At 41.7% G+C, this 14803-nt stretch overlaps 1 protein-coding gene across 2 annotated transcripts in view; it reads left to right on the top strand.

Moving 5' to 3' along the window:
- The window catches only part of Entrep1 (endosomal transmembrane epsin interactor 1), a 62032-nt gene that overhangs the window by 24170 nt on the left and 23059 nt on the right, over positions 1–14803 (top strand). The window lies entirely within an intron of this gene.

The following is a 14803-nucleotide window of genomic DNA, read 5'->3' as shown; positions in this document are numbered from 1 at the left end:
CCCATAAAAAGCTACACAGAGAAACCCTGTCTCAAAAAAACAAAAACAAACAAAAAAACAAAAACAAAAACAAAACAAAACAAAAAAGACAAAACTGGAAGCCATAATGCATGCACAGAGGACCTGGTGCAGACTTGTGCACGCGGCCTCAGTCTCTGTGAGTTCCTATGAGCTTGGATCATGTTGATTCAGCGGGCCATGTTTTCTTGGTGTCCTCCATCCCCTCTGGCTCTTACATTCTTTCTGCCTCCTCTTCTGTGGGGGTCCCTGAACCCTGAGAAGAGGGATTGATGGCAACATCTCCTTTAGGGCTGAGTGTTCCAAGGTCTCTCACTCTCTGCATAATGTCTGGTTGTGGGTCTCTGTATTTTTTTTTTTTGCATCTATTATAAGAGAAAGCTTCTCTGATGATGGCTGAGCAAGGTTATGATGATAACAGAATGTCACTAAGAATCATTTTATTATTATTTTTTGATGGTTGCGCAAGGCATTGATTTATAGCAGAATGTCACTAGGAGTCATTTTATTGCTATTTATTCCCCCATTTGTTTAGGACAGTAATATTTGGTTTTATCTTAGGTCCCTGGGATATCTAGTCTTAAGTTGTTGGTTGCCCAAGCAGTGTGGGGTATGGATTCTATCTCGTAGAACCCTAAGTCAAGTTAGATGTTGGTTCCTTATACAAGATTTGTACCACCATTGCACTAGCATATCTTGGAGGTGGGACACCATTTGACATCCAGATGTTTATAGCTAGTTTGGTGTTTACATTTTTCTTTTGTGGTATGCAGAGTACTTTTTTGTACAGAAAACACTAGAACATGGGGCGAAGGGCCCATGTAGTCACCAGCTTGACTTTCCCATGGTCAATAAGTTTGTGTAGATGTTGTCTTCAGCCATGGGGCCTTGCTGTCAGTTTGTGGGGAGCAACTTATAGTCTTGGCAACAGCTTGGGTTGTTTGAGCGTTTCCATGGAACCCCTTTGGCCAACAACTCAATTAGATGTAACCAATCCCAGTACTGGAAGCTTCATTTGGTGACAAGAGATGGCCAGTTGGGTATCTGTCTCCCTCATTATCTGGCCATTTCAGTTCGATCACCTTATATATATGTATATATTTTGGGAATCTTACACCATGTTAGTAGGTTTCCATGCCACCCCTCAAATGCCCTTAATTTTAGCTGTTTCTCCCTCTATTCCCTCCCCATCCCCTTTTCCTCTCCTCTTCCCTACTTGATGTTCCTGTTACAGCCACCCCCAATCCATCCATAACTATCTATTCTAGTTCCTTTTCCTAAGAAGGTCTATCTGTCCCCACTAGGCCCTTACTCTATTCCTAACCTGTGTGGTTATACAGATTATAGCTTGGTTATCATTGACTTTGCAGCTAATATGTACATATAAAGTGAATACATGCCATATTTGTCTTTCTAGGTCTGAGACACTTCACTCAGGATGACTATGTTTCTAGTTATATCCATTTACTTGCAATTTTTAAAAAATGGTTGAATAATAAATACTTCATTGTGTAAATGTACCACATTTTCTTTACCCATTCTTCCGCTGAGAGACATCTAAGTTGTTTCCAGTTTCTGGCTTTTATGAGTAGAGCAGCAGTGACCATGGTTGAGCAAGTGTCTCTGTGCTAGGATGAAGCGTCCTTCAGGTGTATGCCCAAGGTAGATGGATTCCCATCTTCCTGAGGAACTGCCCCACTGATCTCCATAGTGGCTGTACAAGTTTGCACTCCCACCAGCAAAGGAGGAGTGTTCCCCTTACTCCACATCCTTGCCAGCATGACCTGTCACTTTTTAAAATTGATCTTAGCCATTCTGACAGGTGAAGGATGAAATTTAAAAGTAGTTTTGATTTCCATTTCTGAAATGGCTAAGGATGTTGAACTTTTCTTTAAGTGTTTCTCAGCTATTAGAGTTTCCTATTTGAGAATTCTGTGAAGATCTTTACCCCATTTTTTTAATTAATTAAATTTATTCATTTATTTTATATGCTGACCTCAGTTTCCCCTCCCTTCTCTCCTCTCATTCCCTTCCCCCAATCTACTCCTCTGTTTCTGTTCAGAAAAGGGCAAGCCTTCTGTGGATTTCAACAAAGCATAAAGTTAAGGTATGACTAATCTCCTCCCATTGTTTTAAGGTTGGGCAAGGCAATCCAGGATGAGGAATAGGTTCCTGGAAGCCAGTCAAAGCATTAGGGACAGCCCCTGCTCCCACCACTATGAGTCCCATAAGTAGGCCAAGCTACACAACTGTCACACATATGTGGAGGGCCTAGGCTGGTCCCATGCAGGCTCCTTGGCTGTCTGATCAGGCTCTGTGAGCTCTTATGAGCCCAGGTTAGTTATTTCTGTGAGTTCCTTTGTGATATTCTTGACCTGCCCAGGCTTGTACAATTCTTCCTCCCTCTCTTCAGGATTCCCCGAGCTTGGCCCAAAGCTTGACTGTGAGTCTACATCTGTTTCCATCAGTTGCTGGATGAAGCCTCTCTGATGATAATTGGGGAAGTCACCAATCCATGAGTATAGCAGAATATCATTAAGCATCATTACTCTGACATTTTTTTTTTCTAATTCTGTTTAATTTTATCCTAGGTCTCTGGGCCATCCAGCCTCTGGGTCCTGGCGCTGCAGGCAGTGTTGGTGGGGTGGGCTCATTCTCGTGGTGTGGGTTTGAAGCTGGACCAGTCATTGGCTGGCACTCCCACCATCTGCCTGCTCCCCTTACTTATCCTCCCCACTCCCGCCACACTTCCCATGGGCAGGAAAAACTGTAGGGGAGCAGGAAATAATAGGTCAGGACAGAAAAGGGTCTGTAAGGCTGAGGAAACAGGAACTCACTGTCTTTAGACTGAGGATCCCATCGAGGTAAGCTGGTGGCTACAGCAGTTCAGCTGAGATCCGTTAGGGTGAGGACTCAGAGGCTTCCAGTCTGAGGAAACAGGATCGGCTGAGGTGAGGATGGCTGTGGCTTCTTCTGTCTCTCTGATCTTTTAGCTTTCATTTTTTTTATTAATAAGACTGTTTAGCAATTTGTGTTACAAGAAGCAGTCATTAAAAGTCTTCCAACCAAAAATAGCCCAGGGCCAGATGATTTCAGCACAGAATTCTATCAGACTTTCAAAGAAGAGCTAATACCAATATTCTCAAATTGTTCCACAAAATAGAAATAGGAGGAACATTGCCAAATTCTTTTTATGAGATCACAGTCACTCTGCTACCCAAACCACACAAAAACTCAACAAAGAAAGAGAATTACAGGCCAATTTCCCTCATGAACATTGATGCAACAATATTCAACAAAATACTCAAAACCAAATCAAGGAATCCAAGAACACATCAAAAAGATCATCCAACATGATCAAGTAGGCTTTATCCCAGAGATGCAGGGATAGTTCAACATACAAAAATCTGTCAATGTAATCCGCCATATAAACAAACTGAAAGAAAATAATCATATGATCATCTCATTAGATGCTGAAAAAGCCTTTGACAAAATCCAACACTCCTTCATGATAAAGGTTTTAGAGAGATCAGACATACAAGGAACATATCTAAACATAATAAAAGCAACACACAGCAAACCAGCAGCCAACATTGAATTAAGTGGAGAGAAGCTCAAAGCAATTCCAATGAAATCAGGAACAAGACAAGGCTGTCCACTATCCCCATATCTATTAATACAGTACTTGAAGTCTTAACTAGAACAATAAGACAACAAAAGGAGATCAAGGGGATATAAACTGGAAAAGAAGTCAAACTTTCACTATTTGCAGATGATATGACAGTATATGTAAGTGTCCCCAAAAATTCTACCAGGGAATTCTTACAGCTGATAAATACCTTCAGCAAGGTGGCTGGATACAAGATTAACTAAAAAACAAACAAACAAACAAACAAACCCATTAGCCCTCTTATGCATAAACGATAAAAACAGGCCGAGAAAGAAATCAGGAAAACAACACCCGTCACAAGAGCCATAAATAAGATATCAGAAGCTGGAAAGATCTCCCATGCTCATGGATCAGTAGGATTAGCATAGTAAAAATGGCCATCCTACCAAAAACAATCTACAGATTCAATGTATCCTCATTAAAATCCCAACACAATTCTTTATAGATCTTGAAAGAACAATGCTCAACTTCATATGGAAAAACAAAAAACCCAGGACAGCTAAAACAATCCTGTACAATAAAAGAACTTCCAGCAGTGTCACTATCCCTGGTTTTACCCTATTTTTTAATTGTTTTCTTGATATCTAGTTTTTGGAGTTCTGTATATATTTTGGATATTAGCCCTTTATTGGATGTGTAGCTGGTAAAAATCTTTTCATTCTGTTGTCTGCCACTTTGTCCCAATGATGGTGTCCTTTCCCATGTCTGTTAGTTTTTCAAGACAGGATTTCTCTCTGCAGCCCTGGCTGTCCTGGAACTGCTCTGTAGACTGTAGCTGGAGTTTTTCTCTCGGGGTCCCGCCAAGACCCAGCAGTCCCATAGCGCCCACTTATAAAATAAACACACAGACTCTTATATTATTTAAACTGCTTGGCCTAATGGCTCAGGCTTCTAGCTACCTAGTTCTTACATCTTAAATTAACCCATTTCTATAAATCTATACCTTGCCACATGGCTCGTGGCTTACCAGTATCTTACATGTTGGTACTCATGGCGGCCACTGGCAGCGTCTCCCTGCCTCAACCTTCCTGTTCCCAGAATTCTCTTCTCTGCTTGTCCTGCCTTTACTTCCTGCCTGACTACTGGCCAATCAGCATTTTATTTATACAGAGCGATATCCACAACAGTAGACCAAGCTGGCCTTGATCTCATAGATCTCTGCTTACCTCTGCCTCCCAAGTACTGGGATTAAAGGCATGTATCACCACCACCCAGCTTGTTTTTTGGTTTTATGAGGTCCTAGTTATGAATTGTTGATCATAGTGCCTGTGCCAATGGTGTTCTGTTCAGAAAGTCTTTGCCTGTGCCAATCAGTTCAAGGTTATTCCTCACTTTCTCTTCTATCAGATTCAGTGTGTTTGGTTTTATGTTGAGGACTTTGATCCATCTGGAGTTGAGTTTTGTATAGATTGGGAAGTGTGGATCTATTTGGATTCTTCTATATGCAGCTGTCCAGTTGGACCAGCACCATTTGTTGAAGTTTTTTTTTTCTAGTGTGCATTTTTGGCTTTTTTTTTTTAAATAAAAAATCAGGTGTCCATAGGTGTGTGGATTTATGTTTGGGTATTCAATTCAATTCCAGTAATCAATGTCTCTGTTTTTGTGCCAATACCGTGCTTTTTTTTTTTTTATTACTATAGCTCTGTAGTACAACTTGAAATCAGGGATGGTGGTACCTCCAGCAGTTCTTTTATTGTTCAGGATTTTTTTTAGCTATCCTGTTTTTTTTTTTTTTTTTTTTTTTTTTTTTGTGTGTGTGTGTGTGTATGTGTGTGTGTGTGTGTGTGTTTCCATATGAATCCGAAGATCATCCTTTCAAGATCTGTGAAGGATTGTGTTGGAATTTTGATGGGGATTGCACTGAATCTGTAGATTGCTTTTGGTAGGATGACCATTTTTACTGCCTTAATCCCACTGATCTATGAGCATGGGAGATCTTTCTATCTTTTGATATCTTCTTCAGTGTCTTATAGTTTTTAATCATACAGGTCTTTTACTTGTTTGTTTAGAGTTTCCCCAAGATATTTTATATTATTTGAGGCTATTGTTAAAGTTGTTGTTTTCCTGATTTTGTTCTCAGACCATTTGTCATTTGTATATAGGAGGGCTACTTATTTTTTTGAGTTAATTTTGTATCCAGCTACTTTACTGAAAGTGTTTATCAGCTGTAGGAGTTTCTTGGTAGAATTTTTAGGGTCACTTATGTATACTATCATATCATCTGCAAATAAAGATACTTTGATTTTTTTCTTTCCAATTTGTATCCCCCGATCTCTTTCAGTTGTCTTATTGCTCTAGCTAAGACTTCAAGAACTATATTAAATAGATATGGAGAGAGTGGACAATCTTGTCTTATCCCTGATTTTAGTGGAATTGCTTTGAGTTTCTCTCCATTTAATTTGATGTTGGCTGTCGGCTTGCTGTGTGTTACTTTTATTATGTTTAGATATGTTCCTTGTATGTCTGATCCCTCTAAAACCTTTATCATGAAGGGGTGTTGGATTTTTGTCAAAAGTCTTTTCTACTTCTAATGAGACCATCATGTGGTTTTTGCTTTCCCTTTCTGGTCTTGAATTGTTTTATTCATTTCCTTTCACTGTTCATTTACATTTTCATAGATTTCTTTAAGGGACTTATTCGTTTCCTCCTTAAGGAACTGTATCACATTCATAAAGGCCATTTTAAGGTTTTTTTTTTTTTTTCTTGTGATTCAGCTATGTTTCGATACTTAGGGCCTACTCTGGTAGAGTTACTGGCCTTTTCTGGAGACATATTGTCCTGGCTACTATTGATTATGCTTTCACACTGACATCTAAGCATCTGGGTCTGGGGAAATTGTAATTCTAGGTGCTGATATCAAGTCCTCTCTAGTGGCTGTTTGTTTTATTGGTTTCTGTTGCCCTTTCTAGTTCTTAGAAGAGTGTGGTAGCTATGTGCTGCCTAGTGGAAAATTCTTCTGGGATCCTGGTAGGTGTGGCTGCTAAGGGTTCCAGGTAAAATGTGTTTCTATGCATTGGGAGCTGACACTTAGAAATGGGAGTGGACTAGGAGAAGAGAGGCCTGAGTGGGTTCACGGGAGGGAGAAGGCGAGATGTTCCACCAGGATCTGCTTATTCCCTGGGAATGGGGTCAGAGAGTGAAGGGGGGCTGCAGCAGGTGGTCCCAGCTATGGGGATGAGACTGGGGGATTGGACTTAGATCTGCAGCTAATCTACCTGCCGGAGTGTCTCAGCTTCCCTCAGTGGTGGACAGTGATCAGGAACATGGAAGCCAAATAAATCCTTGCTGCCCCAAGTGTCTTTTGGTGGTGGTTTTTATCATAGCAATAGAAATCAAACTAAGACACACTTACTTACACACAGTAAGAAGAGTAACAGATATAAGGGGAAAAAGGAAAAATCCACTTTTGTTTATCAAAAGAAGAGCTTGTTAGCCTTCTTACTCTTTTCAAAAATAAAAGCCAGGACTCTGTATATTTCTTCCAGCACTCAGATCTGGTGATGTGCCCCTCAGTTAACCATTGTCAACTCAGGTTGCCTTGTGCTCATCCACAGTCCCTCCTCTCCCTCTATCTAAAATAGTTTTCACTTCCTCTACTGGTGACTTTCTAATATTAAATTGTATTACATGCGTCTGTGTTTTATGTAGTTCCTTAGCTTTGCATAGTATCTTTTGACTGTGTCTTTTGTAAGAAGAAATTAGCCATTTCCTCTTCCTTTCTTCCTTCCACCCCCCCAGTTATTGATAATAACATTGTTATCATTATACTGTCATATACTGACATTTTGCTTTTCAAGTCTGTTAGGTCATGCAGATCTTGCCTGTACACCATTTCTATGGCAGAGATCTATCCATGGCGTTTGTAGCATGTGCACGATGTGAAGGGTACTGTCTGGGGGAGCTAGGAGCAGATTCTTTGCTTCACATTCACCTTTAGGAGAGATTCCAGTTGTTCTCACATCCTAGAGTCTCTTAGATGATCTAAGCAGGGCTTGCAAAGCTGTTATTGAAAACCCATTTTGCAGTCCTTAGCTGATCTCTGCCCCCTGCCCCCCGCCCAAACCCTGGGCCTATAAATAGATTAGAGCATAAAGAGACAAATGTTTTGGAGAAAGTTACTGGATTGTGGTGGCATTAAGAGTTCCACCCCCCCCCCAAGGGGGTACTTAGAGATAAGTACTTGGAGACCTGATATGGGTCCCTTGGTGTTTGGCTATGCCAGCGTTGTGCCTAAAAAGGCTGGTTGGAAAGCCCTATGGCCTCGGTTGGTAAACAGCTGTGTATTCACAGCCCAGACTCTAGCAAAATGCTTGTAGCTGGCTGGCTGGACCTGCAGGAGAGTGTTGGCCTGGAGTGAGGGCCCTGGAGGAGTGGGGAGATCACAGGAGAAAGAGGCTGGGCTTGTACTTCAGATGCCAAGACAGGGACTGTGGCTCAGCAATAGGTGTCTCAGGAGCCAGTGGGGCTTCATGGGTGGAGAGTCCCCAGACATGCTAAGATGGATGATGATCGTTATTGTGATTAATAGTGAGACATTAGCAGTCACAGCAGACTGAGAAGCAGACAGAACTTAGGAAGTGGGACATGGCAATTGCTCCTGGCCCTTCCCGTGCAGCCATGCTTATTTCTCACAGTAATGAGCCTAGTGCTGAGGAGGAAAGCCAAAATTCAAATGAAACTCCGAGCTTTCACTGGGACACAAACATGGGCGTGTTAAGGACTGAATTTTAATTATGACTTGAAGCGATCAGAGCACATTTTTGATCTTACACTGGGAGGAAAGTCAAGGGCCTGGCCTTGAATTTCATCTGAACAGATGAGAGGCGGGGAGGCTCACGGAGCAGCCTCCGCCAACACTGGAAAAGGACAGGTGACCTGTTTCTCTCAAGTTCTGCTTGTGCGCATTGTTCCGTGACCAGGAGCATGACGAGCAGAGAGCAGGAGATGCAATCTCAGGTCACTCAGGGGAGCAGTGTTTGCAGCAGCCGAGCCAAGCACACATTCATCGTCTTGTCTGTTCTTTACTCAGTAGATGTCATATTTTCAGTGGCTTCTGTTTTGGACCATGACTTTTCTGTCTGTCACTTTTCTTTGGCTCCGTTAAAACACCACGACCAAAGGCAACTTAAGGAACAGAGTTTCTGTTGGCTTACAGTTCCAGAAGGAGAAGAGTCCATCATGGCAGGGAGGCATGGCAGCAGTGCCAAGCAGCTGAGGGAGCACATCTTTAACCACAGACACGATGGGTGAACTGCAAGTGTGCTCAGCCGATGCACTCCCAAAGCCCGCTCTATGGGAGATGCTTCCCCCAGCAAAGCTGTGCTTCCCAAAGATTACCATTTCTGTAGATGACACCACCAAACAGGGATGAGGCGTTCAAATACCCGAGCCTGTGGGGGACATTTCTCATTCAAACCACCGCAGCTTGGATGTATATAGCGTTCTGTTTCCCTACGTGTTCCTCATGACCCTTTGCTTTCTTGTGTGAACAAAACAAAACCGCTCACCTCAGATATTATGTGCCTGTTCCTTATTCTTTTTCGTGAGTGTGGATTCACTATGTTATAGTTGACATACAGAAATTTTTCCTTGTCTGAAGGACACAAGTGGTTTGTGCAGGCATGAGCAAATGTCACTGCTGTCATTTGCTGTCACCCCCCGTAAAGAGACCCTGGGCCTTTTAGAAGTCTCTTCCCATTCCCCTATTGTACCTTCAGTCCTATGGAACCACTGATCCTCTCTCTGTCTCTAGATTTGCTTACTATGGATATTTCAGGTCGATATAATCACATCATACAAGATTGGTTTTGACTGTCAGCTTCCACTTGGCAACTTTTTAGCATAACATTTTGAAGGTTTATCTGCTCTAACAGGTGTCTGTACTTTTTCCTTTTTATTGCTGAATAATATTCCATTGTATGGTTACAATATATTTTAATTCTTCATTGATTCATAGACTTTCCTACTTTGGGCTATTATGGATAATATGATCTGGATATGAGGCACTTCTTAAAATGGCTTGTGCCTGGGGGTTTGGCTCCTTAGTGAAGAGAGGTTCTGGAAACTTTAGAAGCAATTCATGGGGGTGGGGGGTTGTCTTTAGAGGACGTGCCTTGTACCATTCCTTCTCTCCTGGCTCTTATCTGCTGTGACATGAGTAGCCTCCATCACATGCTTCTGCAGCCATACTATTCTGTCTCACTGTTGGCTCAGAATCAGCAGAGCCGTGGACTATAGACTCTCACCTCTGAACTCAGCCTTATAACCTCCACCAGCTTGTGCCAAGTGTTTCGTCGTGGTATGTAAAAGCAGCACAACCCCACTTTGATTGGTAGTGTTTACTGTTTTTATTTTCCATGGCCCCTACACCAGCTCCTGCCTCCAGGTTCCTGCCCTCTGTGAGTTCCTGTCCTGACTTCTTTTGATGATGAACAGTGGTCTTGGTCAAGTGTAAGCCACATAAACCCTTTCCTCCCTAAGTTGCACTGGTCATGGTGTTTCAGTACAGCAATAGTAACCCAAACTAAGACAATCAATAAAAGATGATGCCGGAAGCCATCCCCGACATGGATGGGTCCTGCAGAGGGTGTAAGGAGACAGCAGGGAAGGAAGTGAGCCAGGCCATGGTGGTTGGGAGAATCCTGCAGCCTGACTGACTAGTAGCCACAGTGTTTCTTTATTTATACAGAATTTAGTAAGCAGGGATAAATTCATGATGTTCCAAAACATAGATCATATCATTTTTGGTTTTTGGACATGTGTTTCACTTCCTTTTGCTCATCTTTTAGTCATCATTAATAAACTATGACAGAACAGAGTTATCATTTCCAATCATTTTCCCTTAAGTTTTGACATCATTAATAAACAGAGTTATCATTCTTGCTCATCAACCCCATAATCCAATTTTTGAGAATCTAGAGGCATATGACAGCCTGTTCTCAGGCTGGTAGCTTTGGTTGCTTCAAGGACACTAGACCAAAACAAAATCTTCAAGCCACCCTGAGCATTTTGCCATGTCTCAAGCAGTATATTATTCACTTTTAGTGGTCAGAGTGCCCAGAAAAAATCCTCAGAATAAAGCTGCTGAAGTTATTATTCAAATTCTGGCATAATACAGTGTTTACATTTACATCTTTATAGAATCTGTCTACATGCCTAATCCTGGCATTCTGTTGTTCCTTGGTCATATGACATTATAGTGACTCTACATGAGCTAACTTCTAAGAGAGGGAGGTCCTGACACCTCATACTTTTATCATCTTTCCACTCCACACTTTGCTCATCATTATGTCTCTGTGTAGGGCAGAGTTTTATGCCACATAATTGTCTGAGTGTACAGTGGGAAGAGGCTTGTAATCTGAACTGTGGCCAACTCCTCTAGCCCACCAAATCTTGTTGACCTTTTTGAGTTTACTTTATTTTGAATATCTTGTTCCTGTGTAAGTTAAGGGACAGATGTTTCAAGAATGCCTCATAGCCTCATGAAGCGACCTCTTTATTTGCCACAACCTCCAAGGTGTAAGGAAGATCTTCAAGTAGATAAGAATATCTCCCCAAAGGTGGGTGTAATAGTATGTCCAGGACTGTCCTAGGGAAGCTTAGAAGCAGCATTCCTGGGAGAGGGCATAAATGATTCATAAGAAATTTTCCATCAATCCAATATCCCCAAATTGTACAAATATTAAAAGTGCCCCAAAGTATGTAACAGGTGGAGATGAAAACCAAAGGTGGCATGGCAGCCATCATGGGGCTCAGCTTTGCTGGATCTTTGTCAAGTAGCTGTGCTGGCTTTATGATTTCTGCCATTCCATTCAGATATGGCTGTGCCAAGATGATATCATTTGGGGACTGGAGAACTGAAATACTTGTTGCTCTTGCAGAGGATCTGTGTTCTAGTCCCAGAGCCACATGGTGTGTCTATAGCTCTAGTTCCAGGCCATCTCCTATTCTGACTCTGAGGGCAGCAGGCAAGCACATGCTACATACTCACATGCAGGAAACATACTCATACATATAAGATAATAAAGTACATACTTCTAAAATAACTAAAAAGAGACATCATATACATTTATTCTAAAAAGTAACTCCTTTTGAAAAAGTTTGCATGCCTGTATGCATGTGCACTCCATGAGTTTTTTGCACACTCCATGGTGCACATGTGGAGGTCAGAGAACAGCCTTCTGGAGCTGATCCTTGTTGATGGATCCTAAGGGCTCCCTTGGGGGAGGGGGTGAGAAGGCGTGGCATCAACAGCACAGACACTGGGAGTCCATTGAAGGCAAATAACGAACTCACTTATTCAGTAACAGGGAAGGCCTTATATAACCTCATCCCAGCACCCAGTCTGTGTGGTCATCCCTCATTGGCTGGGCATGATCAGGAACTCTGACACTGATCAGGAACTCTGACAGTGACTGTTGCTAGGTCCTCCGGCAGACTCTAGGTTGGCTCATAAGGAGTAATTATGTGCATGCCTTGGCAACTGGTCTGAGCCAATTTCCTTGACCCTATGGGCCTGTCCTCCTACAGATCCTCACATTCCACCTTGTTGAAGGAGGATCTCTCTTGTTTCTACTGCTTTATTCCAGGTTATCTGCCCATAGGCTTTCTAGGTGATTTTCCTGCCTCTGTGTCCCATCTCATAGGAACACGGAGATTACATATGTAGTTTATACCACCACATCTGGCTTTACATCTGGCTTTTTACATGGTTAGGAATCCAACTCAGGTCTCAGGTTACATTTGCCTCTCTCTTTTACCTGCTGAGCCAACTTTCTCTTGTCTCTCATTCTCTTCTTTTGTTATGGAAGCTTTCAAAGATAGTTCAAGTGGAGAGAAACCTAGCAAGCCCCATGTATAGTCCAGCTACATTAACCAACACTTGTCCAAAATGATGTCATGGAGACTCCTAATGACTTCCCTTCTCCTTGGCCTCTGCGTGGCTTTGAAGTAAAGCCCAGCAGTTCCGTTTCCTCTTTAAACACTTTAGGATATATTTACAACAGACAGATACTTTATTGAGTTTGCCAAACATATAGTCTCAGCCTCGTGTATCATTTTCTTAATTACTTTATTGCAACTGGAGCCAAACAGCATCCTTGTGTTGCATCTGGCTGGTGTTTCTGCACATTCGCTGCCATCTATAACCCTCTCTTTCTCTTGTTTTTATCTGATGAAGAAACTGTATTTTTTGTCTATTTGAGCTATGCTACATTTCATGATGGGTTTGCCGTGTTCCTCTGTCCCCTTTCCTGTAGCTGGCTGTTAAATCTCTAGGCTTGACCTTGCTCAGGTTGCATTCTGGAGACAAAGTACTCCCGCAGTGGTGACTCACACTGTTACCAGTAAACACTCATTTGTCTACTGTCTCCTGTAATATGGCTGTCATTGATGACATTTGGACAACTTGAACAGCTTGTCTTTTAGGTTTAAAAATGTGAAGCAAATAGTCACAAGGAGAAGTCCTTGAACTGATGATCCCACACTGGGTCCTTGAAGTTCTTCTGCCCTCTGATTCATCAGATGTGTGTCTTTGGAATGGACCCGCATCTGCATAAGGAAGCCACATACTCAGACTTGTTCTTGGTGCTTTGTGGTTTTTCTGAACACTGTAACAGTTCTCCTTTCAAATACTTTTTGTCTCAGTCACATGTATTTCCCTTTTTACTAGCTTACCTGTTAAGAAAACCAGTAACCAATGGGAACATTTGGGAAATAATCAGTCAACTAGGTGATCATTTTTACTGAGCACATGCTTTATGTCAGGTTTGGTTTTAGGCTCACAGGTACAAATGGACTGCTTAGAGTTTCTTTTCTGGTGATAGAACTTTTCAGATATCATGGGAAAAACTTGACTACCTGATCAATGCTAGCTGATTGGTTACTGGGGTATATACAATATTATCTGCCTATTTTTCTTTTTCCCCCTCACTTTCTACCTCTCTCCCTTTCTTCCTTAGTTTTTCATTTTCTAGAACTTTACATATATGGAAGCATGTATGTTTTCACTTAGTTGGATGTTTCTGAGATTATCCATATTGTCACATGTATCAGTGGCTTGTTCCTGGTCATTGCTGGGCTTGACTCTATTGGAGACTTCTTGTGGAATTACTGAGTCATAGCTGTGTTTAAAGGCCGATTAATGTTCCACCATGCTTGTTTTAGTTTGTAATGGCTTCTTCAATAGACTCAACTTGTTTTAATTATAAATTTTCTTTCATTTCCAAAGGGATCTGATAGCTGCCCATTTCTGAGTATTTGGGCATTCTGATGAGTAAATCTTGTTGTGTTTATTCTTTCCCTGTTGGTGGTGTTACAATCCAATTCCTTAGGACCCTTGAGTAAATTCTACCTTCCAAAGCTTTGTGATTTTCCTGTTTTCTGTCTTTTTAATTTCTGCACTTAAAGATTTCACTTTAATACTGTTTTTAGTTTTTTTTCAGTAACTAATATGCTAAAATACCCTCACCTCACCATGTTAAAGTTAGTTTGGGGGAGGCATAGAGAGAGAGCTTAGCAGTTAAGAGCACTTGCTGCTTTTGCAGGGGACCAGGGTTGGTTTCCCATTAACTAACATGGCAGCTGTAACTTCAGTTCCAGGAGATCTGATGCCCTCTTCTGGCCTCTGTGGATACTGCACACACATAGTGCACATATACACATGCAGGCAAACACTCAAACAAATAGAATGACAATAAAATGTCTAAATTCACTTTTAAAAACATAATCATTTTAAGCTGATGCTTTCCTGTAGTTCCTGGAGCTAGTTATCATTTGGATACACACAGGAAGTTTAAGGCCTTTTTGAGCTTGGAGTAGTAGGGAAGTAAGATCAGTATAAAATTCCTTAGGCAGGAGGGCAAGATCTGTCTATTTCTGGAATTAAATTTAGAGACATTCAACAATACCAGGCTATGGTGGGCATGAGTATTTAATGACGCTAAATGGGATTATGGAAAACATTCAGCTAGAAGGAATAGGCAAACCCACAGCCATGCTTCTGGGTCTTCTCAGGCTCCGCCAGTATCCTATTGGGGGGCCACTTAATTAAGACCTGGATTAAAATGGCATCTCAGTTGCAAGAGATCTGAGTTTAGGTTAATTTATAAGGCCAAA

Source organism: Peromyscus maniculatus, chromosome 1, assembly GCF_049852395.1.
Source record: "Peromyscus maniculatus bairdii isolate BWxNUB_F1_BW_parent chromosome 1, HU_Pman_BW_mat_3.1, whole genome shotgun sequence".
Lineage (NCBI taxonomy): Eukaryota > Metazoa > Chordata > Mammalia > Rodentia > Cricetidae > Peromyscus > Peromyscus maniculatus.
Note: the sequence above shows the minus strand (reverse complement) of the source record. Positions and strands in the feature narration are given on the sequence as shown.